Source organism: Narcine bancroftii, chromosome 2 (genome assembly GCF_036971445.1).
Source record: "Narcine bancroftii isolate sNarBan1 chromosome 2, sNarBan1.hap1, whole genome shotgun sequence".
In the NCBI taxonomy this organism is placed as follows: domain Eukaryota; kingdom Metazoa; phylum Chordata; class Chondrichthyes; order Torpediniformes; family Narcinidae; genus Narcine; species Narcine bancroftii.
Window position 1 is genome coordinate 284,093,820 of NC_091470.1, and position 26,159 is coordinate 284,119,978.

Genomic DNA, 26,159 nt, shown 5'->3' on the forward strand with positions numbered 1-26,159 from the left:
TATGAGGGTAACAGGAGGAGTCAGGCGGGAGGGAATGGGGTAACAGGGAGGAGTCAGGCGGGAGGGAATGGGGTAACAGGAGGAGTCAGGGGGACGGATAAATGGGGTAACAGGAGGAGTCAGGCGGGAGGGAATGGGGTAACAGGAGGAGTCAGGCGGGAGGGAATGGGGTAACAGGAGGAGTCAGGCGGGAGGGAATGGGTAACAGGAGGAGTCAGGCGGGAGGGAATGGGTAACAGGAGGAGTCAGGCGGGAGGGAATGGGGTAACAGGAGGAGTCAGGCGGGAGGGAATGGGGTAACAGGAGGAGTCAGGCGGGAGGGAATGGGGTAACAGGAGGAGTCAGGCGGGAGGGAATGGGGTAACAGGAGGAGTCAGGCGGGAGGGAATGGGGTAACAGGAGGAGTCAGGCGGGAGGGAATGGGGTAACAGGAGGAGTCAGGCGGGAGGGAATGGGGTAACAGGAGGAGTCAGGCGGGAGGGAATGGGGTAACAGGAGGAGTCAGGCGGGAGGGAATGGGGTAACAGGAGGAGTCAGGCGGGAGGGAATGGGGTAACAGGAGGAGTCAGGCGGGAGGGAATGGGGTAACAGGAGGAGTCAGGCGGGAGGAATGGGGTAACAGGAGGAGTCAGGCGGAGGGAATGGGGTAACAGGAGGAGTCAGGCGGGAGGGAATGGGGTAACAGGAGGAGTCAGGCGGGAGGAATGGGGTAACAGGAGAGTCAGGCGGGAGGGAATGGGGTAACAGGAGGAGTCAGGCGGGAGAGAATGGGGTAACAGGAGGAGTCAGGCGGGAGAGAATGGGGTAACAGGAGGAGTCAGGCGGGAGAGAATGGGGTAACAGGAGGAGTCAGGCGGGAGAGAATGGGGTAACAGGAGGAGTCAGGCGGGAGAGAATGGGGTAACAGGAGGAGTCAGGCGGGAGAGAATGGGGTAACAGGAGGAGTCAGGCGGGAGAGAATGGGGTAACAGGAGGAGTCAGGCGGGAGAGAATGGGGTAACAGGAGGAGTCAGGCGGGAGAGAATGGGGTAACAGGAGGAGTCAGGCGGGAGAGAATGGGGTAACAGGAGGAGTCAGGCGGGAGAGAATGGGGTAACAGGAGGAGTCAGGCGGGAGAGAATGGGGTAACAGGAGGAGTCAGGCGGGAGAGAATGGGGTAACAGGAGGAGTCAGGCGGGAGAGAATGGGGTAACAGGAGGAGTCAGGCGGGAGAGAATGGGGTAACAGGAGGAGTCAGGCGGGAGAGAATGGGGTAACAGGAGGAGTCAGGCGGGAGAGAATGGGGTAACAGGAGGAGTCAGGCGGGAGAGAATGGGGTAACAGGAGGAGTCAGGCGGGAGAGAATGGGTAACAGGAGGAGTCAGGCGGGAGAGAATGGGGTAACAGGAGGAGTCAGGCGGGAGAGAATGGGGTAACAGGAGGAGTCAGGCGGGAGAGAATGGGGTAACAGGAGGAGTCAGGCGGGAGAGAATGGGGTAACAGGAGGAGTCAGGCGGGAGAGAATGGGGTAACAGGAGGAGTCAGGCGGGAGAGAATGGGGTAACAGGAGGAGTCAGGCGGGAGAGAATGGGGTAACAGGAGGAGTCAGGCGGGAGAGAATGGGGTAACAGGAGGAGTCAGGCGGGAGAGAATGGGGTAACAGGAGGAGTCAGGCGGGAGGAATGGGGTAACAGGAGGAGTCAGCGGGAGGAATGGGTAACAGGAGGAGTCAGGCGGGAGGGAATGGGGTAACAGGAGGAGTCAGGCGGGAGGGAATGGGGTAACAGGAGGAGTCAGGCGGGAGGGAATGGGGTAACAGGAGGAGTCAGGCGGGAGGGAATGGGGTAACAGGAGGAGTCAGGCGGGAGGGAATGGGGTAACAGGAGGAGTCAGGCGGGAGGGAATGGGGTAACAGGAGGAGTCAGGCGGGAGGGAATGGGGTAACAGGAGGAGTCAGGCGGAGGAATGGGGTAACAGGAGGAGTCAGGCGGGAGGGAATGGGGTAACAGGAGGAGTCAGGCGGGAGGGAATGGGGTAACAGGAGGAGTCAGGCGGGAGGGAATGGGGTAACAGGAGGAGTCAGGCGGGAGGGAATGGGGTAACAGGAGGAGTCAGGCGGGAGGGAATGGGGTAACAGGAGGAGTCAGGCGGGAGGGAATGGGGTAACAGGAGGAGTCAGGCGGGAGGGAATGGGGTAACAGGAGGAGTCAGGCGGGAGGGAATGGGGTAACAGGAGGAGTCAGGCGGGAGGGAATGGGGTAACAGGAGGAGTCAGGCGGGAGGGAATGGGGTAACAGGAGGAGTCAGGCGGGAGGGAATGGGGTAACAGGAGGAGTCAGGCGGGAGGGAATGGGGTAACAGGAGGAGTCAGGCGGGAGGGAATGGGGTAACAGGAGGAGTCAGGCGGGAGGGAATGGGGTAACAGGAGGAGTCAGGCGGGAGGGAATGGGGTAACAGGAGGAGTCAGGCGGGAGGGAATGGGGTAACAGGAGGAGTCAGGCGGGAGGGAATGGGGTAACAGGAGGAGTCAGGCGGGAGGGAATGGGGTAACAGGAGGAGTCAGGCGGGAGGGAATGGGGTAACAGGAGGAGTCAGGCGGGAGGAATGGGGTAACAGGAGGAGTCAGGCGGGAGGGAATGGGGTAACAGGAGGAGTCAGGCGGGAGGGAATGGGGTAACAGGAGGAGTCAGGCGGGAGGGAATGGGTAACAGGAGGAGTCAGGCGGGAGGGAATGGGGTAACAGGAGGAGTCAGGCGGGAGGGAATGGGGTAACAGGAGGAGTCAGGCGGGAGGGAATGGGGTAACAGGAGGAGTCAGGCGGGAGGGAATGGGGTAACAGGAGGAGTCAGGCGGGAGGGAATGGGGTAACAGGAGGAGTCAGGCGGGAGGGAATGGGGTAACAGGAGGAGTCAGGCGGGAGGGAATGGGGTAACAGGAGGAGTCAGGCGGGAGGGAATGGGGTAACAGGAGGAGTCAGGCGGGAGGGAATGGGGTAACAGGAGGAGTCAGGCGGGAGGGAATGGGGTAACAGGAGGAGTCAGGCGGGAGGGAATGGGGTAACAGGAGGAGTCAGGCGGGAGGGAATGGGGTAACAGGAGGAGTCAGGCGGGAGGGAATGGGTAACAGGAGGAGTCAGGCGGGAGGGAATGGGGTAACAGGAGGAGTCAGGCGGGAGGGAATGGGGTAACAGGAGGAGTCAGGCGGGAGGGAATGGGGTAACAGGAGGAGTCAGGCGGGAGGGAATGGGGTAACAGGAGGAGTCAGGCGGGAGGGAATGGGGTAACAGGAGGAGTCAGGCGGGAGGGAATGGGGTAACAGGAGGAGTCAGGCGGGAGGGAATGGGGTAACAGGAGGAGTCAGGCGGGAGGGAATGGGGTAACAGGAGGAGTCAGGCGGGAGGGAATGGGGTAACAGGAGGAGTCAGGCGGGAGGGAATGGGGTAACAGGAGGAGTCAGGCGGGAGGGAATGGGGTAACAGGAGGAGTCAGGCGGGAGGGAATGGGGTAACAGGAGGAGTCAGGCGGGAGGGAATGGGGTAACAGGAGGAGTCAGGCGGGAGGGAATGGGGTAACAGGAGGAGTCAGGCGGGAGGGAATGGGGTAACAGGAGGAGTCAGGCGGGAGGGAATGGGGTAACAGGAGGAGTCAGGCGGGAGGGAATGGGGTAACAGGAGGAGTCAGGCGGGAGGGAATGGGGTAACAGGAGGAGTCAGGCGGGAGGGAATGGGGTAACAGGAGGAGTCAGGCGGGAGGGAATGGGGTAACAGGAGGAGTCAGGCGGGAGGGAATGGGGTAACAGGAGGAGTCAGGCGGGAGGGAATGGGGTAACAGGAGGAGTCAGGCGGGAGGGAATGGGGTAACAGGAGGAGTCAGGCGGGAGGGAATGGGGTAACAGGAGGAGTCAGGCGGGAGGGAATGGGGTAACAGGAGGAGTCAGGCGGGAGGGAATGGGGTAACAGGAGGAGTCAGGCGGGAGGGAATGGGGTAACAGGAGGAGTCAGGCGGGAGGGAATGGGGTAACAGGAGGAGTCAGGCGGGAGGGAATGGGGTAACAGGAGGAGTCAGGCGGGAGGGAATGGGGTAACAGGAGGAGTCAGGCGGGAGGGAATGGGGTAACAGGAGGAGTCAGGCGGGAGGGAATGGGGTAACAGGAGGAGTCAGGCGGGAGGGAATGGGGTAACAGGAGGAGTCAGGCGGGAGGGAATGGGGTAACAGGAGGAGTCAGGCGGGAGGGAATGGGGTAACAGGAGGAGTCAGGCGGGAGGGAATGGGGTAACAGGAGGAGTCAGGCGGGAGGGAATGGGGTAACAGGAGGAGTCAGGCGGGAGGGAATGGGGTAACAGGAGGAGTCAGGCGGGAGGGAATGGGGTAACAGGAGGAGTCAGGCGGGAGGGAATGGGGTAACAGGAGGAGTCAGGCGGGAGGGAATGGGGTAACAGGAGGAGTCAGGCGGGAGGGAATGGGGTAACAGGAGGAGTCAGGCGGGAGGGAATGGGGTAACAGGAGGAGTCAGGCGGGAGGGAATGGGGTAACAGGAGGAGTCAGGCGGGAGGAATGGGGTAACAGGAGGAGTCAGGCGGGAGGGAATGGGGTAACAGGAGGAGTCAGGCGGGAGGGAATGGGGTAACAGGAGGAGTCAGGCGGGAGGGAATGGGGTAACAGGAGGAGTCAGGCGGGAGGGAATGGGGTAACAGGAGGAGTCAGGCGGGAGGGAATGGGGTAACAGGAGGAGTCAGGCGGGAGGGAATGGGGTAACAGGAGGAGTCAGGCGGGAGGGAATGGGGTAACAGGAGGAGTCAGGCGGGAGGGAATGGGGTAACAGGAGGAGTCAGGCGGGAGGGAATGGGGTAACAGGAGGAGTCAGGCGGGAGGGAATGGGGTAACAGGAGGAGTCAGGCGGGAGGGAATGGGGTAACAGGAGGAGTCAGGCGGGAGGGAATGGGGTAACAGGAGGAGTCAGGCGGGAGGGAATGGGGTAACAGGAGGAGTCAGGCGGGAGGGAATGGGGTAACAGGAGGAGTCAGGCGGGAGGGAATGGGGTAACAGGAGGAGTCAGGCGGGAGGGAATGGGGTAACAGGAGGAGTCAGGCGGGAGGGAATGGGGTAACAGGAGGAGTCAGGCGGGAGGGAATGGGGTAACAGGAGGAGTCAGGCGGGAGGGAATGGGGTAACAGGAGGAGTCAGGCGGGAGGGAATGGGGTAACAGGAGGAGTCAGGCGGGAGGGAATGGGGTAACAGGAGGAGTCAGGCGGGAGGGAATGGGGTAACAGGAGGAGTCAGGCGGGAGGGAATGGGGTAACAGGAGGAGTCAGGCGGGAGGGAATGGGGTAACAGGAGGAGTCAGGCGGGAGGGAATGGGGTAACAGGAGGAGTCAGGCGGGAGGGAATGGGTAACAGGAGGAGTCAGGCGGGAGGGAATGGGGTAACAGGAGGAGTCAGGCGGGAGGGAATGGGGTAACAGGAGGAGTCAGGCGGGAGGGAATGGGGTAACAGGAGGAGTCAGGCGGGAGGGAATGGGGTAACAGGAGGAGTCAGGCGGGAGGGAATGGGGTAACAGGAGGAGTCAGGCGGGAGGGAATGGGGTAACAGGAGGAGTCAGGCGGGAGGGAATGGGGTAACAGGAGGAGTCAGGCGGGAGGGAATGGGGTAACAGGAGGAGTCAGGCGGGAGGGAATGGGGTAACAGGAGGAGTCAGGCGGGAGGGAATGGGGTAACAGGAGGAGTCAGGCGGGAGGGAATGGGGTAACAGGAGGAGTCAGGCGGAGGGAATGGGGTAACAGGAGGAGTCAGGCGGGAGGGAATGGGGTAACAGGAGGAGTCAGGCGGGAGGGAATGGGGTAACAGGAGGAGTCAGGCGGGAGGGAATGGGGTAACAGGAGGAGTCAGGCGGGAGGGAATGGGGTAACAGGAGGAGTCAGGCGGGAGGGAATGGGGTAACAGGAGGAGTCAGGCGGGAGGGAATGGGTAACAGGAGGAGTCAGGCGGGAGGGAATGGGGTAACAGGAGGAGTCAGGCGGGAGGGAATGGGGTAACAGGAGGAGTCAGGCGGGAGGGAATGGGGTAACAGGAGGAGTCAGGCGGGAGGGAATGGGGTAACAGGAGGAGTCAGGCGGGAGGGAATGGGGTAACAGGAGGAGTCAGGCGGGAGGGAATGGGGTAACAGGAGGAGTCAGGCGGGAGGGAATGGGGTAACAGGAGGAGTCAGGCGGGAGGGAATGGGGTAACAGGAGGAGTCAGGCGGGAGGGAATGGGGTAACAGGAGGAGTCAGGCGGGAGGGAATGGGGTAACAGGAGGAGTCAGGCGGGAGGGAATGGGGTAACAGGAGGAGTCAGGCGGGAGGGAATGGGGTAACAGGAGGAGTCAGGCGGGAGGGAATGGGGTAACAGGAGGAGTCAGGCGGGAGGGAATGGGGTAACAGGAGGAGTCAGGCGGGAGGGAATGGGGTAACAGGAGGAGTCAGACGGGAGGGAATGGGGTAACAGGAGGAGTCAGACGGGAGGGAATGGGGAAACAGGAGGAGTCAGACGGGAGGGAATGGGGAAACAGGAGGAGTCAGACGGGAGAGAATGGGGAAACAGGAGGAGTCAGACGGGAGGGAATGGGGAAACAGGAGGAGTCAGACGGGAGAGAATGGGGAAACAGGAGGAGTCAGACGGGAGAGAATGGGGAAACAGGAGGAGTCAGACGGGAGAGAATGGGAAACAGGAGGAGTCAGACGGGAGAGAATGGGGAAACAGGAGGAGTCAGACGGGAGAGAATGGGGAAACAGGAGGAGTCAGACGGGAGAGAATGGGGAAACAGGAGGAGTCAGACGGGAGAGAATGGGGTAACAGGAGGAGTCAGACGGGAGAGAATGGGGTAACAGGAGGAGTCAGACGGGAGAGAATGGGGTAACAGGAGGAGTCAGACGGGAGAGAATGGGGTAACAGGAGGAGTCAGACGGGAGAGAATGGGGTAACAGGAGGAGTCAGACGGGAGAGAATGGGGTAACAGGAGGAGTCAGACGGGAGAGAATGAAGAAAAGTACAAAATCATAGCATAGGGGATAGTGAAAATGCTGTTATAAAGTACAGTGTGAGTACATAATCTTTTGCCAGTCAGGTCCATTCAAGAGCCTAACAGAAGGAAAGGTACTGTCCACAAATGTCGATGTTTGTGTTTGACTGTTGCAGTCAGGTCTGAGATGTCTTCGTGCCTTTCTGAGCCCACTCCAAGAACCTGAAGGAATAATATATGCTGATACTTCAGCGATGTATTAAAGGAATTGAGATGATTTCAAAAGACAATTTCAGATAAAACAAATTCAAACCTGTTTACTTGGGTCAACTAATGGCTTCTATTGTAAGTCTTCTGCTGCCTTGGTAAATATTTATTCTAAATCAGCCCTTCAAAATCATCTTAAACATATTTATTTAATTGGGTTATCAGGGAATAAAGGTTTGGTATAGGAGGTGACAGAGGTAAAAGATGAGCCATAATCTTATTGAATGGTGAAACAGGCATGGATTACACCTTCCTTTGTTCTTATCTTCTGATACTGCTTGTAGATCTTTGCTATGTTAACAATGCTGTGAAAGAAAAAATGACTTCCTGTCCAATAATAATTTAATGGCTCTGAAGAGCTTTACGATATCTTATCGGCATATAAAAAGACTAAGATATATACAGTCTATATTTTCAAATTTGGCACCAGTGAATCAGTTGTGGTATTTTCACTCTACTCATTCCACACTCTTTCCTGTAACCTACAGTTTTGTTAATAAGTGATTACCTTGTTGGACTGTTATCCAACATCTTGCAATAATGATCCAGACAAACCAACTTAAATCTCATCCCAGCAAAAAGGGGGAATTCAAGCACAGGATAAAAGACTAACATCAATAATGGTGGTGAAGAAGCTATCTAATGGTGATATTTTCTGTGATGCAGCATTGAGATTTTGTGCAGAGATAACAGGTAATCTGGGACAAAATATTCCAACTGTCTCATATAATCTGTTTATGATTGGGATTATCAGTCTTGTGATCTAGTTATTTGGCTATCTGCTCTGTATTTTATAGTTTTAGTTTAAATGACCCAAAAATGTGATTTAAAACCTACAGCAATTAATGAGATCTATACAGATAGATAGCTATTCAAATGAAATGTAAATTATGGTAGTAGATAAATCTTCCAAAAATATTGATTTAAAGTAATGAAATGTTTGAGCAACATTGCAAGACCAATAGGTTTTAATTAGTTTGATTACATTAATTTTCTAGTTCAAGGCAAATCAACATCCTTTAAAACAACTGCTGCCATCCAGATTAATTGTCTTAAAATAAGAATGTTCACTAACAATTGAGCTGAACTGCTGCTGTCTCCATGTAATCACCAGGAAAACTTGGTTTTGATTTTCATTATGAATCATGGGACCAACTTCAAGGTGCCCTGCCTCTAACAACATTCCTTGTCTCTTCTTCCCATCCTGTGCCCTATTGTTCCCTGCCCATGGTAATCAAATGCCACATCTCCATTTCCTCAGGTGAGGAAATTGTTACCTACACATTGGAGAGAAAGACACTAATAGGACACAAAAGGGTGAGCTGAAATAGAGGATATAACTTCTCAGCAGATGATTTTGTGTCCTATTAGTGTCTAATGTGTAGGTAACAATTTCCTCACCTGCCATATGAAACCATTTATTCAATCACTGTTACCACTGGTATATGTCAACCAAAGAAGTAAGACGCTGAATACAGTGATGTACTGAGTTACAATTATCCTTCATTAAAGGTGTAGGAGGGACAGACTGTTAACAAGAAAGTTTTCTCAGGCACCTCTAAAAGCCAATATCAAAGTTCAATTCCTTCTTGAACAAGTTTGTTAAAATGAAATGTTGAATAGGTCAGTAACCACTTGTAAGACTGATAACAAAGAAAGACATGGGCTTCCTAAGTTGTATGCAGATTAGCAGGAGGAAATGGGAAAAAGATATTTCCTATTATGAGTTATCCAGGAACTGTCATGTGAACCTGCAGTTTATGTGACACGTGTGTACGGCTTAGACACAATTCAAATGCAATCTACCAATTTGCTGATGATGCCAGCTATCTCCAGAATCTCACACAGCAATGAGGAAGCATACAGGAAGGAGATAGATCAGTTCATTCAGTGACGGTTCTTCAACAATCTTGCACTCAATGTTAGCTAAACTAAGGAGCTGATTCTTGATTTCAGGAGGGGTGACTTCCACAAACCAGAGGAAGCAAACCAGTCCTAATCGAGGAATCAGCAGTCTAAAAGGTTGAGAACTTAAAATTCCTGGATGTCAACATCCCTGAAGATCTGGAGCCTGTACGTTGATGCAATCACGAAGAAGGCTCACCAGAGGAGATACCAATGCACAGGACAGGAAAAGACGGTTCTGATCTCAGCCAGTGCCATCATGGGCATCAGCCTTTACTCCGTTAATGACATCTACAAAAGGTGGTGTCAAGAAAGCAGCCTCTATCCTTCACTACCAGGACATGATCTCTTCACACTGCTACCATCAGGAAGGAGAGACAGGAGCCTGAAGACTAACAGCCAGTGGCACAAAAACAGCTTCTTCCCCTCAGCCATCTGATTTCTGAATGGATAACGAACCATAGTCACCACCTCACTTTCTCTTTTTGCTCTAATTTATTTATTTTTAAAATGTAATTTATCGCAATATTTGTACCCGTGATCTTGCTGCATAATAACAAATTTTGTGACATGTTCATGTCAATCAATTATGAATCTGATTCCGATTCAGAGAAACATCTATTTCCAGACAGCCTGTGTTGGACACATCAGAACAAGTTTGGAAGAAATGAATAGGTGTTGGTGATGTGGGAATGCAGAGTGGAGATGTTGAAACATCTTCTAGTATGCAATACCATATACAAATGCCTTGGTGGACCAAATAATGGCCTAGAAACTACCTGTTCCATGTTAATCACATACTCAGTTAAAATAATTGTACAGTCTATTATCAAAGATACAGCAAATATATTGAGAAAATGCACTTTGAAATGGTCCTTTAAACTACATTTAATATATCAGTGATTGTTTCTGATAAATCAGAATTCATTCAGGAACCATTCTACTTTGGATTATTATGTGCAATAATGATATAGATGAATTATAGCAGGTAAACTTCAAAACAAATTGTAGCACAACTAAGATTGATATTGGTGTACTTTTAAATCATAAAGTAGGCTTTTTTTTGTTTTAATCTAGAGACTATTGAATTGTGTATTGCAACGTGACTGATTGCACTCAGAGACTTGGAGTACAAACACACTTTTAGTAGCTTATAATAAATAACTGGTAGATACAATAGTCCCCAGCTGAATCTGAGGTAAGGGAGGAAAACCAGGGTTTCTATTGGGGTGGGTGAGGGTGGAGCCAGGGGAGGAGCCAGCTATTTGAACAATACACAGACAGTGAATTCCTGTTCTCTGCACTCACCCCTTCCTTAAGAATTTAGGTTGTGGGTAAAAAAACTGAGACCATTAAAAAAAGATGATAATTCACAAATATTTACACATTAAGTCTGTCAGGAGGCAGAGTTATTCTGGTTGAGCATTTCAGTATCGGAGGACTGTGGGCTTCCTGATCTTCCTGGACACCCTGTGGTGCAGAGCTATTGGGTTTTGGGGGCTCTGGCTCTGGACATAGAGTGGATTGACCCACTTCCTGAGCTGTGTCGCCTGGAACCCTGGGTGGAGAACTTGGTGGTTCCTGGCTTATTTGAGGTGTTGAATGCGCAGTTCTGGTGGGTGCCAGGTCTCTGATCAAGACTGTGTCCTCTCTGCCGTCAGGGTATGCCACATAGGCATATGTTGGGTTAGTGTGCAGCAGGTGCACCTTCTCGATCGGGGGGGGGTCTGTCTTGCTCTTCCTCCCATGCTTTCTCAGCAGGACCACTCTGGTGCCATTAGCTAACCGTGGATTTCCTCTGAAAAGTAAACACCTGCATTGGTCTTAGTGCAGAAAAGTGACCTTATGGAGGAAAGCACTGTGGGAAGGACTTCTAGCTAATGAGAGTCTGGAAGACCTTTGGACTGGAGAGCCAATTTCATGGCCTTCCATACCATTATGTTTTTATTTTCAACTTGCTCGTTCCCCTGGGGATTGTAGGTCGTCCTGCTTGAAGCATTGCCTCTTATGAGCAGATACTGGTGTAATTCTTCGCTCATAAATAATGACCCCCAGTCGTAATGGATGTAGCTAGGATACCTGACCAGGGTGAAGATAGAATACAAGACATTGATTACCATGGTGGTGGTCACATCTGGGCAGGGAATGGTGAACAGAAAACGTGAATACTTGTCGATGACATTAAGATGGTACACTTTCTGTTGCTGGAAGGGAGGGGCCCTTAAAATCAACACTGAGTCATTTAAAGGGGCAGATGCCTTTTATCAGGTGTGTTTTGTGAGGGTGGTAGAAGTGTGGTTTGCCCTCAGCACAGACCTGGCATTGATATCCTCAATGATGGAGGGCAGGTTGCATGCCTTGATGAAATGAGCCATGAGAGTGATGCTCGGGTGACAAAGCTCATCGTGCAGTGACTGCAACTGGCAGGTGTGTGCAGAGGCACAGCTTCCTCGACAGGGTGTCTGGAGGTTCATTGAGAGTACCAGGTCTGTATGCTATATCATAATTAATGGGTGGAGAGTTCAATCCTCCATTTAGCTATCTTATCAATATTTATTTTACCTCTTTTTGCATTATTAAACATGAATGCCATTGATCGCTGGTCAGTGAGCAATGTAAATTTTCTGCTGACCAAGTAATGCCTCCAGTGCCTGATGGCCTCTACAATGGCTTGGGCCTCTTTCTTCATTGATGGGTTCTGAAGCTCATGGCCTTGTAGGGGCAGGAAAAAAGGCAACTGGCCTGCCTGCTTAAGCATAGCAGCCAGAGCTATGTCAGAGGCATCACTTTCCACTTGGAAGGGTGCACATTCATGGTGGCCTTTACAAAGTAGCTCCAAACATAGTTGAAACCTGCCTGGTCTTTGGCCAATAATGGGAAAGAGGTGGATTAAGAGGGGGCTGACTTTATCTGCATAATGAGGGACTCACTGGGCGTAGTAAGAAAAGAAGCCCAGGCACCACCTCAAAGCGTTAGGATCGGGAGATCTAACAAGGAGGTGCATTTAATCAGGGTGAGGTCTAATAACTCCATTCTCCACCACATAACCCAGAATCATCAGACGTTTAGTCCAGAACGTGGACTTACTGGAATTGTACGTGAGATTCAGGACCTTGGCCATGTGGAGAAACTTCTGGAGATTGGCATCCGGGTCTTCCAGAGAGTGTCCACAAATGATAACGTTGTCAAGATAAGAGAAGGTGGCCTTCAACCCGTATTTGTCTACCTTTTTGTCCATTTGTCTCTGGAAGAACGAGACCCTCTGGAACTGATAAAGTCATCCGTCTGCCTAAAATGCTGTGTAGGGGTGGTCCTTGAAATGGATCATAAACTGATGGTGTGCAGCTTTCAGGTTGATGGTCGAATAGATCTGATACTGCATAATTTTTTTTTATCATGTCTAAAATTCGAGGCAGGGGTATGCCTCCAGGAGTGTGAAGTGATTAATTTTTTGGCTATATTCAATCGCTAGTCTGAACTTTTCTTCCCCTTTCATGACTACCATCTGGGTTCTCCATGGGCTGTTACTAGGGTCAATGATATTTTCTTTAAGAAGCCACTGGATCTTGGGTCTAATAAATTTCCGATTTCTTTTTTTTATTTTTTAATTATTTATTTTTTGCCTCTTTTCCCAACCCCCTCCCCCAAATCCTTCAGTACATACAATCAGAACTAACAAAATTTCCCCCTTTTACAGTTAAATGTACTATACAATACCCCTGGATTGTCACCGAGTGCGAAGCTAGGAAAATACAATAGTCATTCGGATACGCTTTAAAGTTGTACCGCGGAGCCATCGCAGAGTTTATAAAGCTCTCTATGGAGCCTGTGTCCACCAACCAATCAGTCAAATGTCCATTTAACATCGTCGAGTCATTCAATCAGTGAGGTGTTGCCTGATCCAGGATTACTGATGCCAGTGCTCCGGAAACCACGTTACTCCCATGTCAATGTTGATTCTCTCCTCTTGGCTCACAGACAGACAAGATGGCATTGACCATGAGGCACGGCAAGATGATCGCCCTCTGTCTTGATCTGGAGGATACTAGGTGGGGTTGATTATGAGGCGTGGCAAGATGACCTCCTTTCCTTCCCGTCATGTTTTACTTCTGGTGGCGGCTCTCACATTGAGGTGTAGCAAGATGCTGATGGCGAGCAGCATGGAGAGGCTGGGGCCTGCACTTCGGGACTTGGGCAAGGGTTGAACACCAATTTGGGTTACACATGCAGTCGCCCTTTTTGGGTTCCCCTTGGCCCAACAGAACTTCACCCAGTGCCCTTGCTTACCACATCCTGAGCACACAGCATCTGATGCCCTGCAAAGGATGCAGAGGTGCTGTGCCTGTCAACTGAAGTAGTACCCCTGGTCATGTGTGGCCGCAGCAGTGCGAGGGTTCCCAGCGCCCCACTGACCAGATCCTCTGAAAATACACAGCTTTCGATCATGAGGTCGTCAGCTCCTAGTTGGGCCTGTTCAAGTGCTTTTGCCAGATCCAGGGTGCTGGCCAAGCCCTTCTTCCCCAATTCCAGCAGTCGCTGCCTCACATACCTCGACCTCACTCCTTCCACGAGGATGTCCCAGATCTGTTCCTCTTCTCTCACCCAGGCCGTGGCCACTTCATAGTGGCATTTCCTAGACAAGGCCCACAATTTAAGGACATAATAGTCCAGTGACTCACTTGGGCATTGCCAATGTTGAAAGAGCCAGCGTCTTGCCAGCGTGTCTTTCTGAGGCCTCATGTAGCGGGCATTCAAGCCTTCTATGGCAGATTCGTAAGTTGAGCAGTCCCTGATGACAGCATATCCTTTGGAGGTGACTTGAGAGAAGTGCAGACCTCCGGAGACCATCAGAACTGAAGACATCTTACGTGGTCGTTGGGTAAGAATGGAAGCACTCCAGTAGTAGGCGAATTCCTCTGGGGACACAGGTCGACCTGAAGCATTCCTGGCTTCAATAGGGCTTCCATCCTGATTCAAAGTTAATCTATTCAAATTGTAACAAGATTGATTGCACTCAGAGACAAGTGAGGAATATAAACATGCTTTTAATCACTTACAATCAATGGCCAATAGACACAATAGTCCTCAGGTGAATCTAAGGTAAGGTGGGAAAACCAGAGTTTGTATTGAAGTAGGTGAGGGTGGAGCCAAGGGAGGAGCCACCCATCTGAACAATACATACAATGAATTCCAGTTCACTTCAGGTGTAATGGATAAAGTTTGAAATGCACTAACTCTACCTCATATGTTCCTAAATTTGTTGTTACTGCCTTTTATAGAAATTAAGCCCAAATACTTTTTATGAGATTATTTGATGACCTTTGAAAGAGTTTTTTTATTTGGGGCTGAGACAATTGGCAGTAGTTTGGGTGAGAAAGTATTCCCAATCTCTGTTCAAATGCTTCACTGAGCCTTTCACATATTATTCCTGGACATGGTTAACTCTGTGGTTCCTGGACATGTCCCACATTGGTAAACTTCTAAATGGTACTCAACTCATCTCTTTTTCAGAACAGTTATAAATAGATGAAAAAAAAACTTGCACAGAAGGTACGATGCATAGAGTTGGGGGTGATATATTAGCATGGATAGAGGATTGGACAACCATGAGAAAGCTAAGAGTTTGGATACAGGGGTGTTTTGTTGGTTGGCAATCAGTGGTGAGTGGGGTGCCACAGGGGTCAGTGCTGACCCACAACTGTTCACGATATACAAACAATCTAGAAGAGGGGACAGATTATAGTGTTTCCAAGTTTTCTGATGACACTAAATTGAGTGGAAAAGCCAATTGTGTAGAGGATATGGACAGTCTGCAAAAAATTAAGTGAGTGGGCAAGGGTCTGGCAGATGGAGCGAGATGTTGGTAAACATGAGGTTATCCACTTTGGAAGGAAAAATGAAAGGTCAGAGCATTATTTAAATGGAAAGCTATTGCAGCATGCTGCCATGCAGAAGGACTTGCGAGAGCTTGTGTATGAATCACAAAAGGTTGGTTTGCAGGTGCAGCTGGCCATCAATAAGGCAAATGGAATGTGGGGCTTCATTGCTAGAGAGACTGAATTTAAGAGCAGGGAGGTTATGTTGTAGCTGTACAAGGTGCTTGTGAGGCCTCATCTGGAGTACTGCATGCAGTTCTGGATGCAGAGGAGTTTCATCAGGTTGATTCTAGAGAAGAAGGGGTTAGTCTATGAGGAGAGATTGAGTCACCTGTGACTACTCACTAGAATTTAGAAGAATGAGAGGGGATCTTGATATAAAAATATGAAAGACATCGATAAGATAGAGGCAGGTAAATTGTATCCATTGCTAAAGGAGACCAGAACTAGGAGATTTAGCCTCAAGATTCAGGGTAATAGATTTAAGACAAAGATGAGGAGAAACTGCTTTTCCCAGAGGGTGGTGAATCAGTGGAATTCTCTGTCCATTTTTAATTTAAAAAATTTTTTCACACTATGAACCATATTAACCAAAATACACACAAACATTTCCCTCTTGAATATACAGTGTCATTTTCTCCCCTTTTTCCTACCCCCCTCCAAACCCATTAAATGTTCAACATATACAATAAACCCATTAAACAATGTCATCAAACAATGAAAACAAACAAGAAAATTGTCATCTACTTTTACACACTGGGTCAGTTCATTTCGTCTTCTCATTCTATCATTTTAGGGGGTGGAGGTCCACGGTAGACCCTCTCTGTTGTGTTCCATGTATTATGGTTCCCAAATTTGTTCAAATAATGTGACTTTATTTTTTAAATTATATGTTTTTTTTTCCCAATGGAATACATTTATTCATTTCTATGTACCATTGCTGTACTCTCAGGCTCTCTTCTGATTTCCAAGTTGACATTATACATTTTTTTTGCTACAGCTAAGGCTATCATAATTTTTTTTGCACTTCATCCAGTTTGAAGCCTAATTATTTACTTATATTACTTAGAAGAAAGATCTCTGGATTTTTTGGTATGTTGCTTTTTGTGATTTTATTTAATACCTGATTTAGATCTTCCCAAAACATTTTCTCTTTCTCACATGCCCAAATTGCATGTACTGTTGTTCCCTTCTTACAGCGAAAACATCTGTCTGATACTGTTGGGACCCATTTATTTAACTTATTATTATTATTGATGCAAAATCAACTAATCCCTTTCACAATAGATAACCTTTCCTTTAGAGGAAAAGGGATTTTAAAAAATAGAAAATTTTTTTGGGAAATAATTTATTATCATTTGAGCAAATGAAGTACAAATATGGAATAACTCACAGTACAATGTTTGCATACCACCAGCTGAAAGCCTACTTAAAGGACAAATTGGGAAGCAGACTGAGGTTACCAGAAGGAAGCAGCTTTGAATATGTGATTACAGACACAATGATAATTAAAAGATTTATAACAAACATGTACATCAAGCTGCAAGAGAAAGAAAATGATGAAATAACCTATAAGCCCAAACAAAAGTGGGAACAAGATCTAAACATAAAGATAAAAAATGAAATATGCGAAAAGCTATGCTCCAGAACTATGAGAAATATAATAAACACGAGGTTACACATGATACAATATAATTTGTTACACAGGCTATATATCACACCCCAAAATAAATGGATTCAGTAGGTTTGAACTGAGAACTTCACAATGATGGAAGAAGAATCCTTAATCTCAACAAAAAAATACAATACACTGTGTTTAAGATTTTAAAAGGGACCAACAGAGTAAATGTGGATAGGCTTTTTCAATTAAGAGTGGGGGAGATTCAAATTAGAGGACATGGTTTAAGATTGAAGGGGGAAAATTATAAGGGGAACATGAGGGGAAATTTCTTTACGTAGAGGGTGGTGGGAATGTGGAATGAGCTTCCGGCAGACGTGGTCGAGGCGGGATCATTGGTTATATTTAAGGAAAGACTGGATCGTTACATGGATAGGAGGGGACTAGAGGGGTATGGACCGGGTGCTGGTCAGTGGGACTAGGAGAGTGGGGATTTGGGTATGGGACACATCATCTGCCATTTTATATATTTACATTAGCAAGGCTTCCTCCGCAGAATTAATGCAATTTATCTTATTTGTGATTTTTCTTCTGCACAGAGAAATTGACTGCATGACTTTCAATTTAATTAGTTGGAAATCCTAAAGGTGCATGGTGTAAATCAACTGTGAATAAATTAGGTTGTTTTTGTAAATAAATAAAAGAGGAACTTGATACTTCAAATGCATTCTGTGAACTGTGCCATAACAGGTGAGGTTATGGCTCTTCAGGATTGGCTTCTGAAAGAGTCCCAGCTGCATTCTGCAGGAGGTGTCTTTAGCTTCTGGTAAAATACCAGGGAAAAATTAAAAAAAGAACATTTTTCATTTTGGATAATCTATCTAATTTTCACGTACCACAATTATCTTTTCACAAATCCTGTCGTAGCTCAACTTTGAGAACAAAATTCCTCACCAAACATTAATGCTTGCCTTGGCTTTTGGAGCCACACTTGTGCATTATTGAAATTTCTTTCTCTAATAACAATGTCCACATTCCTTACAAGAATATATTTTTCCTTTATGAGAGAAGTAAATTTTGGAGATGGTAATTCATAATTAAGTTATACCCAATAATTCCAGTGTACCCATTTGACCCATTTTTCTTGCTTGCACATTTCAATGATTTTACAATCTAATCCATGCAAATTTTTTTGAAATTGACTGTACAGATCTGTAAATATCAATATTGTGTAATGACTAACCTGGTTAAAACTACAATGTACCTCTTATAGGAGGATTGTAAATCCAAGACTTGCACCATGGTGGATGAAGTGCAAGTTGGTGAAATCTGTACTCACAGGGATCACAGATTCAAGATGTAGTAGCAGTGCTTGCCCTGGAGATCAATGCAAGAGGTTTGGATGAAATTTTATGAGATATTCAACAGTTGTGAAGATGAATGAATGCAACTTCAAGGTTTATTGGCACCACTGATGAGACCATTTCCTTACTGTTAAAGCACCAGCAACCTTTCCCCATCGGCATCCAACTGTGTACATTTGACATAGCTATATGTTTGAAACCACATTTCATAGCGTTCATATACTGCAATTTGGTCCACATGACTCGAGTATTATTTATTTCACATTCCCTCATTTTTTTTTCCCTTTTGACATGTAAGGAGGCTATTTATCCCATCTGTTTATTTATTTATACCAGTGCAATCATATCCCCCAAATTTATTCCCCTGTAACCTTTTCTCTCTCGCTACCATTTATATTTACCAGTTCCCCAATTCAACAACCATCTATCTACACTGTTGAGTTCAGAGGACCCCAAAACCCAGCATCAATAGATATCCACCAATACAAAGGGTTACATAAACAAAAGTTGTTTTTAATTATCTTTGAACATGAAAACAGAATCAAACTTTAACTTATCTCTATTGACTTACTTAACCTACTTAACCCCCCTCTAATTCTAAGCACATGTGTGTGTGTAATGTATACATAAGTTTAGAAAAGTTCTTTGGTTCACAGTCCAATCTCACTGGTTGCAGACAATTCTTGTACTGTGTACAGAAGTTAGCATTAATAGAGCTCACCAGGCTTTGGTGCTTAAAAGGTAAATGGTTATCACTCAAGAGGATTCTTGTGAGTTTTCAGAGAGAGAGTTTTCTCATTCCAGGACAGCCACTCCAGTGTCTTGCTGACGGAACTTGTCCCCTTTCAGGGTTCTCCAGATGATAACCCCTTTCTTTCATGTCCCCACAGAGTTTCTTTCTGTTTCGCCTATTTCAAGGGAAACACCAGACAGCCAGTCCTCTCCTTTGATCAAGCCGTCTTCCAAAGCTTGCCAGCTTGTCCCTCTGGAACTGTAGTCGCTGTCTCTCCTCTCTCTCATTCCGAGAGCAAAGCTGTTCTGCCTCTGCCTGCAAAGATCACATGCTGTTCTAGAAAGCAAACTGTTTTTCAGACAAAGTTGCTGCTAAATGTTGCTACATTGTTGTCTCTTGCAAACTTCCTGCAAAACTTCTGTGTTTTAAAGTGTGTGTGTGACCTGCTCTAACAAACTTCCCAATTTATCTCCCAAACACCTCCATATACTATTTCACAACTTAGAGGACAACTCAACATGTTTTTGGATGTCAGAGGAAATTAGGGACCCTGTATACCAAAGTAAACCCCAATGGTCACAAGATAAATGTGCAAGATGAGAATGAGTTTATTGTCATATATATTGTACAATCTACACATGCATGCAAATTCTTACTTGGTACAACCAAACAAGTAGTTCATTGAAAAAAAAAACTACAATGAAATAAAACTGAAAAAGATATAATAAATACGAAAGATATTACAGATATAATAATGCAAGAAATAAAAGTAGTTGTTACAACAGTGCAGAGCAGTTCATGATTAGGTTCAAGAACCTGAGAAACATTGGAAAGAAACTGTTCTTGAATCTAGCGTTGTCGATTTTCAGGTATCTGTACCTTCTTCCTGATGATAGCAGTGGAAAAAGGCTGTATACTCAGCCCGCTCCTGTTCACGCTATTGACCCACAATGGCATCGTCAGATCCAGCGCCAATAGTGTCATCAAGTTTGCAGATGATGCAACAGTAGTTAGTCTCAACAACAACAGCAATGAGTCGCACTACAGAGAAGAGGCGGAAAATTTTGTGAAATGGTGCGAGAGTAACAACCTGAATCTTAACGTGGATAAGAAGAAGGAGATGATCATGGACTTCAGGAGGACCAGGAACGACCACCCTCCACTACACATCAACAACTCTGTAGTAGAGAGAGTGGAGAGCATCACGTTCCTTGGAGTTCATTTAACTAGTGACCTATCATTGAAACTCGACATCTCCTCACTTGTCAGGAAGTCGCAACAGCAATCACACTTCCTGAGGTGTGGTCACTGTCACATTTGTGGCCCGAAATGTGAAGTTAATAAAACATTAAACACAAGTTTTATCAGGTAAACTTCTCAGTGGCTTTATTTTCCCGTTTCCTTTTTTCTCCTGCTTGTGCTCTTATCTCTCTCTCTCATACCACGTGACTTCCGGTACATCTCATACATATTCATTATCATGACATCCCTCCTTTAATCAGAAATAAACTTTACCTTCACTTACCAATATCCCTCGGAAACATACAAACATCATAACTAATGGTAATACCATAACTCAACTACATAAAATTTACTTGCACTCATACATGCACTTTATGATATAAGATTAAAATACTGTCCCAAAGTTCTTATTAAAACTATGGCACAAAGTCTTCGTATCGTTTGGGCACTTTCCGGTTTCGTTTCGGCCTGCCTGCGATATTGTCGTCGCTTCTTGGTTATTCACTCTCAGCGTCGGAAATGCTGCTCGCCACGGCTTCGGGTGTTTCTGGCGCTCTAGTCACTTCATCAGGAGTGCTGGTAACTGCCTCTGGAACATCATCAGGTCTCTCAGTTTCAGCATCTCGTATTGGCCTTTCAACCTCTTCACTCGATGTATCTCTGGACTGGTACCTTTTTACACCTGAGACATTTCTCTTATACAGGACTCCAGTCGGAGACTTGACTGTCACCATACTGCCACTTCTGGATACGACAGTATAGGGTTGATGGTAATAAGGTGTGTCTAGCTTACCACCAGTTTCATGCCTCACTAGAACATTATCTCCTGGCATGATGTCTGAGTACTTGGCTCCACGTTTCGAATCTGTGTACAGCTTTGTTGCACCTTTCTTTTCAGCATCGTGGTCCCTCATCTCCTGGTCGTCTCGGATTTCCTTTATTTCTGGCATTTTTGTGCGGATTTTTCTCCCAAAAAATGCTTCTGCAGGACTTTTTCCAGTGGTTGCATGAGGCGTTGCTCGATAGACAGCCACATAAGATAGCAATGCTTCTCGCCAATTTTGTCCTTCTGCGTGTGCAATCCTCAATCGTTTTTCAATGGACTGATTTTGTCTCTCTACTTCTCCGTTGGCTTGCGGCCATTTCGGAGTTACTTTATGATGGTGGATACCTGTGGTCCTCATATATTCCGCAAATGTCTCTGAAATGAATTGTGGACCATTGTCAGAGTATAATGTAACAAGTAATCCATATCTTGCGAATATCTCTGCTAACGCTTGTATTGTTTTTTCAGTGGTTGTGGAGTTCAACACCACGTACTCATAGTATCTGCTGTAGTAATCTATCATTACCATAATTGATTCACCCGTCGGTAAAGGTCCAAGAAAATCAACAGCTATGTCGATCTATGGTCCTGTCAGGAGTTGCGTACTCCGGATCGGTTCTAGCGGATTACTCCTACTTGTGATTTGACATCCGTCACAAGTTTTAACAAATTTCTCTGCGTCTTTATCACAACCTGGCCACCATACCTTGGTTCTGAGGTTTTGCTTGGTACCAACAATGCCTAGGTGTCCTTCATGCGCTAAGGATACGATCTTCGGTCTCAATCTTTGCGGAATCACCACTCTGCAACCTCTCAATACACACTGTCCAATGCAACAAAGTTCGTCTCTAATGGGAATGTAAGCCTTGTGAGTACACTTGTCCCATTGTCCACTCTGTATGCATTCTCTTACTTCCATGAGTTCTGGATCACGTTCGGATTCTCTCTCGACTTCCTTCGTAGTCACAGCTTTCGGTGTCGACTGAATAGCTACGAAGCGTACAAAGCTCTCTGTTTCTGTTCCCAATTCTGACTTGGATTGTGGACCACCATCCTTCACCAATCTGGACAGCGGATCAACAATGTTTGTTTTCCCTACAATGTGGATTACTTTATATTTGTAGGGTTGTAGTCTGAGTACCCATCTCTCTATTCTGGCACATGGTTTGGATCTAGGTGCATAGATCACCTCTAATGGCTTATGATCTGTGATGAGTTCAAATTCAATGCCGTATAAATATGCATGGAACCTCTCACAGGCCCATACAAGTCCGAGTGCTTCGTTCTCTGTCTGAGAGTATCTTCTTTCCACATCTGATAATGATCTGCTGGCATAGGCAATGATTCTTGGTCCTCCATCATGCATCTGGACCAACACTGCTCCTAAACCAACCGGGCTGGCATCCGCTATGACTTTGGTTGATGCCGCCGGATCGTAATATCCAAGAGTTTTTGCATCTGTCAGGCTTTGCTTCAGCGCTGTGAATGCTTTCTTCTGTTCAGATCCAAAATGAAATGGTACACCTTTCCTGGTTAGTTTCCTTAGTGGTTCTGCCACTGTAGCGAAATTAGGAATGAATTTTGCACAAAAATTGACCAATCCCAGGAAACTCCTCACCTCTGTTGCGTTCTGAGGTGCATGAGCCACTGCAATAGCTTTCACCTTGGCTTCTGCAGGGTTTAGTCCTTCCCGTGTAAGTCTGAGTCCCATGAAGTCCATTTCTGACACACCGAACTGGCACTTGTTTCCATTCACGGTAACGCCTGCCTCCTGTAGTCTAGATAGTACACGCCTCAACCGTTTGTCATGCTCTTCCTTCGTTGGTGCATGGACTATGATGTCGTCAGAAATGTTGGATCACTCGATGGATTTCATACTGGTAGATCTCCGAAGCTGCATTAATTCTAAATGATAGTCTCTTGTAATGATACAATCCACAGTGAGTCACAAATGTTGTAACATCTCTGGAACCTGGATCCAGCTCTAATTGATAATAGCCCCATTTCAGATCAATTTTTGAGAATACCTTGCTGGTAGTTAGTTCTTGAAGTACTTCCTCCACTGTTGGTATAGGGTGTCGTTCTCTAATTATAGCTTCATTGGCCATTCTCATGTCAACACATAGTCTTATGTCACCCTTTGGTTTGGGCACAATCACTATGGGACTGACCCATTGTGTCGAATGTTCCACCGGTTCAATAATGTCTTGTTCCATCAATTCTTTAATTTTGGCTTCGACTTTCCCACGAAGTCCAAACGGAGTTTGGCGCATTGGTTGTGCCTTGGGTTTGACCGTTTCATCTACCGCTAGCTTCAATTGTCGACCTTTCAGCTTTCCTACTCCTTGGAAGACTGCGGGGAATTCTTGCTTCATATCCTCGTATGACTGAATTGAATTGACTCAAGCTCCAATATGAAGTATTGCCAGGTCTTGCACTGTGCTTCTACTCAGCAATGGTTCTCCCCTCTCTTCTATGACTATAAACTCTGCTTCGGTGTACTTATCTCCAGCTTCAACAGTTGCAGTAAAACATCCAATGGTCTGCAATGGCTTGGTTGCTGTGTATGGATACAGTTTCTTGGAACACTTCTTTGAGGTACAGATGATCTTTTTCCTTTTCAACTTCTCCCATAAATGTCGATCAATCACATTACTGTCACTGCCTGAGTCTGCAATGACCTGCACTGTCACTCCACCAATGATCACTGGGACCTTCTCATGATGTATCTCATTCAACGTAAATTGGTAACACCTCTGTTCCTCCTGGGTATCATCATCGTCACCGTCTATCTGGCGAATGGTATCTTTCTTTCCAGGATACTTTCCTTCCCCCCAGGCTTTGCCTTTGGAAGTTGTACTCTTCCTCTTCTGGTCTGCATTGGACTTGCTTTTGCACTTCTTTGCAACGTGGTCCTTACCTCTACACTTTCTGCAAACTTTGCCTTTGGCCGGGCAATATGGGTCTTTTCCAAAGTGACCTCGGTTTCCACATCGATAACACTCCACGTCCTGTGTCGACGTATATCTTGGCTGATTATGGCGATGTGAGAGCCTCTTAATTTGCTGGCTTGAGTTGTCTTTCAGGGTCATGGTATGAAATTGCCCTTCAACAGCCTCTAATGCAGCAGCAATGGTTAAAGCATCGGTGAGTTCCAACTCACTCCCTCTTTCCAGTAGACGTCTTCTGAGTTTATCTGATCTGCAGTGCTGTACGACTTGATCCAATAATTGGTTGTCCAAATCAGCTGGCATGTAATTGCATCCAACAGCTAGCTGGCGTAGTCTCGTCACGTACTGAGCAATTGTCTGGCCATCTTCTTGTCTCGTTCTCCGAAACAAATGGCATTGAAATGTAGCATTCGGTGTCACTACATAGTGTGCATTTAATGCATCTACCGCTTTCCGGTACTCATCCTTTCTTCCAGTATTCAAAAGTGTCTTAAACGTTTCCCGAACTGCGGGTCCCGCAGTGAAAAGAAGTAACGCCCTCCTCTGCACTTTTTGTTCAACTGTACCGGTATCTAGAAATAGGCCACGACTGTCGGCGTAGGATTCAAATTCTTCCAGCCATGCCTTCCACTTCACACTTACAGTGCTTGCATCACCCGTTGGGTCAAAATGAGCAATTCCACTATGTGTTAGAAAGTCACCGTCTGCCCCAGCCATGAGGAAATATTCTAGCCCCAAAAGTACTGAGACAAATAGAAAATTCTTATCACCTTGAAGTTGTCTGTAATCCTATGTAATCTTGTTTAGTCTTTAATTTTCTTCAAGCTTATCCCATCCTCGTCACCAATGTCACATTTGTGGCCCGAAATGTGAAGTTAATAAAACATTAAACACAAGTTTTATCAGGTAAACTTCTCAGTGGCTTTATTTTCCCATTTCCTTTGTTCTCCTGCTTGTGTTCTTATCTCTCTCTCTCATACCACGTGACTTCCGGTACATCTCATACATATTCATTATCATGACAGTCACTACCAGCCATCATTAAGTCAACCTTCTATATGCGTCCTGGGTGGCTGCATCACAGTGTGGTATTGCTGAAGAGAAATGGATTGGAGGCCCATCCATAGGGCCATAAGAGTGGCAGAGAGGATCACTGGAGTCTCACTCCTGCCTTCCCACCCCCCCCCCCCCATTAACATTGTCTGAAGAGGGTGGCAAAAAATTAAGCACTCCTTCCACCCTGCACACAGCATCTTTCAGCTGCTCCCATTGGGAAAGGGATGCAGGAGTATCAGAGCCAGTACCACCAGGCTGAGGAATAGCTTCATCCCACAGTAAGTGAAAATGCTGAACTACCAAAGGAACTGCTCATACTAATCATCTGAGACTCTCAAATTCCTGAAACAATATTTATTTATTTATATGTGTGGGTACTATAAAAATAAATGTGTTATATCTAGTTGTATGTTTGTGTGTCTGGCATTGTGGACCACAGAATACTGTTTTGTTTGATTGTACTTGTACAACCAGATGACAATACACAAATTGACTTGAGAAGGCTAATAGAGATCCTTCATGATGTTGGCTGCCTTCTTGAGTTATCGCATCATGTAGATGACTTCTGTGGATGAGAGATTTGAGCCTGTGATGGATGTGGCTATGTTTGCTATGATGTATAGCCTTCTGTGTTCCTTGGCACTTGTATTGCCAAACCCGTCAGTGTATTTTCCAAAGGAAACCTGTGGAAGTTTGATAGGGTATTCAATGACTTGCCAAAGCTCCTCAGAGTTCTTAGAAGGTATAGGCATTCTTTACAGGAGAATTCACCTCATATATGTGCCATACACAAAAGTTCTGGAGAAACTCAGCAAGTCATGTAGTGTCCATAGGAGGCAACAGCATTTCACCAATGTTTTGAGCCTGAGCCCTTCATCAAGGTATGAGTAGAAAGTGAGCTGGCACCTGAATATAAAGGTAGGGGAAAAGGGAAGAAGAGGCAAGGAGAGGAGCACAAGCTAACAGGTAAGAAGTCATAGGTGGATAAGGGTGGGAGGGCAGGAGAAAACACCTGAGAAGTGATAGGGGGAAGGAAGCTCTCTAAATGGAGAGTGAAGGGGGTGGGGAGCTGGAGTAAGAGATAGAGGATTAGGGAAAGCGAGCAAGGCAGGGAATGAGCCAAACAGAAACCTGACAAGACTTTGTTAATTCCATCTGGTTGGAGAGTGTCCAGATGGAATATTCAGCATTGTTCCTCCAATTTGTGGGTGACTTTGGTTTGGGAGTGCATGAGGCGATAAACAGACATGTTGGTGTGGTAATGGGGTTTGTAATTGAAATGGGTGGCCACTGGGAGGTTCCCAGTATATCAGTGACAGAGAAAAAGTGCTCAATGAAACAGTCTC

The 26,159-nt window shown here is 46.8% G+C and overlaps 1 long non-coding RNA gene across 2 annotated transcripts in view; it reads left to right on the forward strand.

The window, feature by feature from the left end:
* Positions 1–26,159, forward strand: part of LOC138755355 (uncharacterized) — a 194,575-nt gene that overhangs the window by 20,526 nt on the left and 147,890 nt on the right. Inside the window, exons 4-5 of one of the 2 annotated variants that reach the window (XR_011352219.1) lie at positions 17,915–18,037; positions 18,896–19,443. The exons of the other annotated variant lie outside the window; for it this stretch is intronic. This is a non-coding gene — a long non-coding RNA (uncharacterized lncRNA). Of the gene's footprint in view, positions 1–17,914; positions 18,038–18,895; positions 19,444–26,159 lie in introns of those variants that run through there. 2 annotated transcript variants of the gene reach the window in all.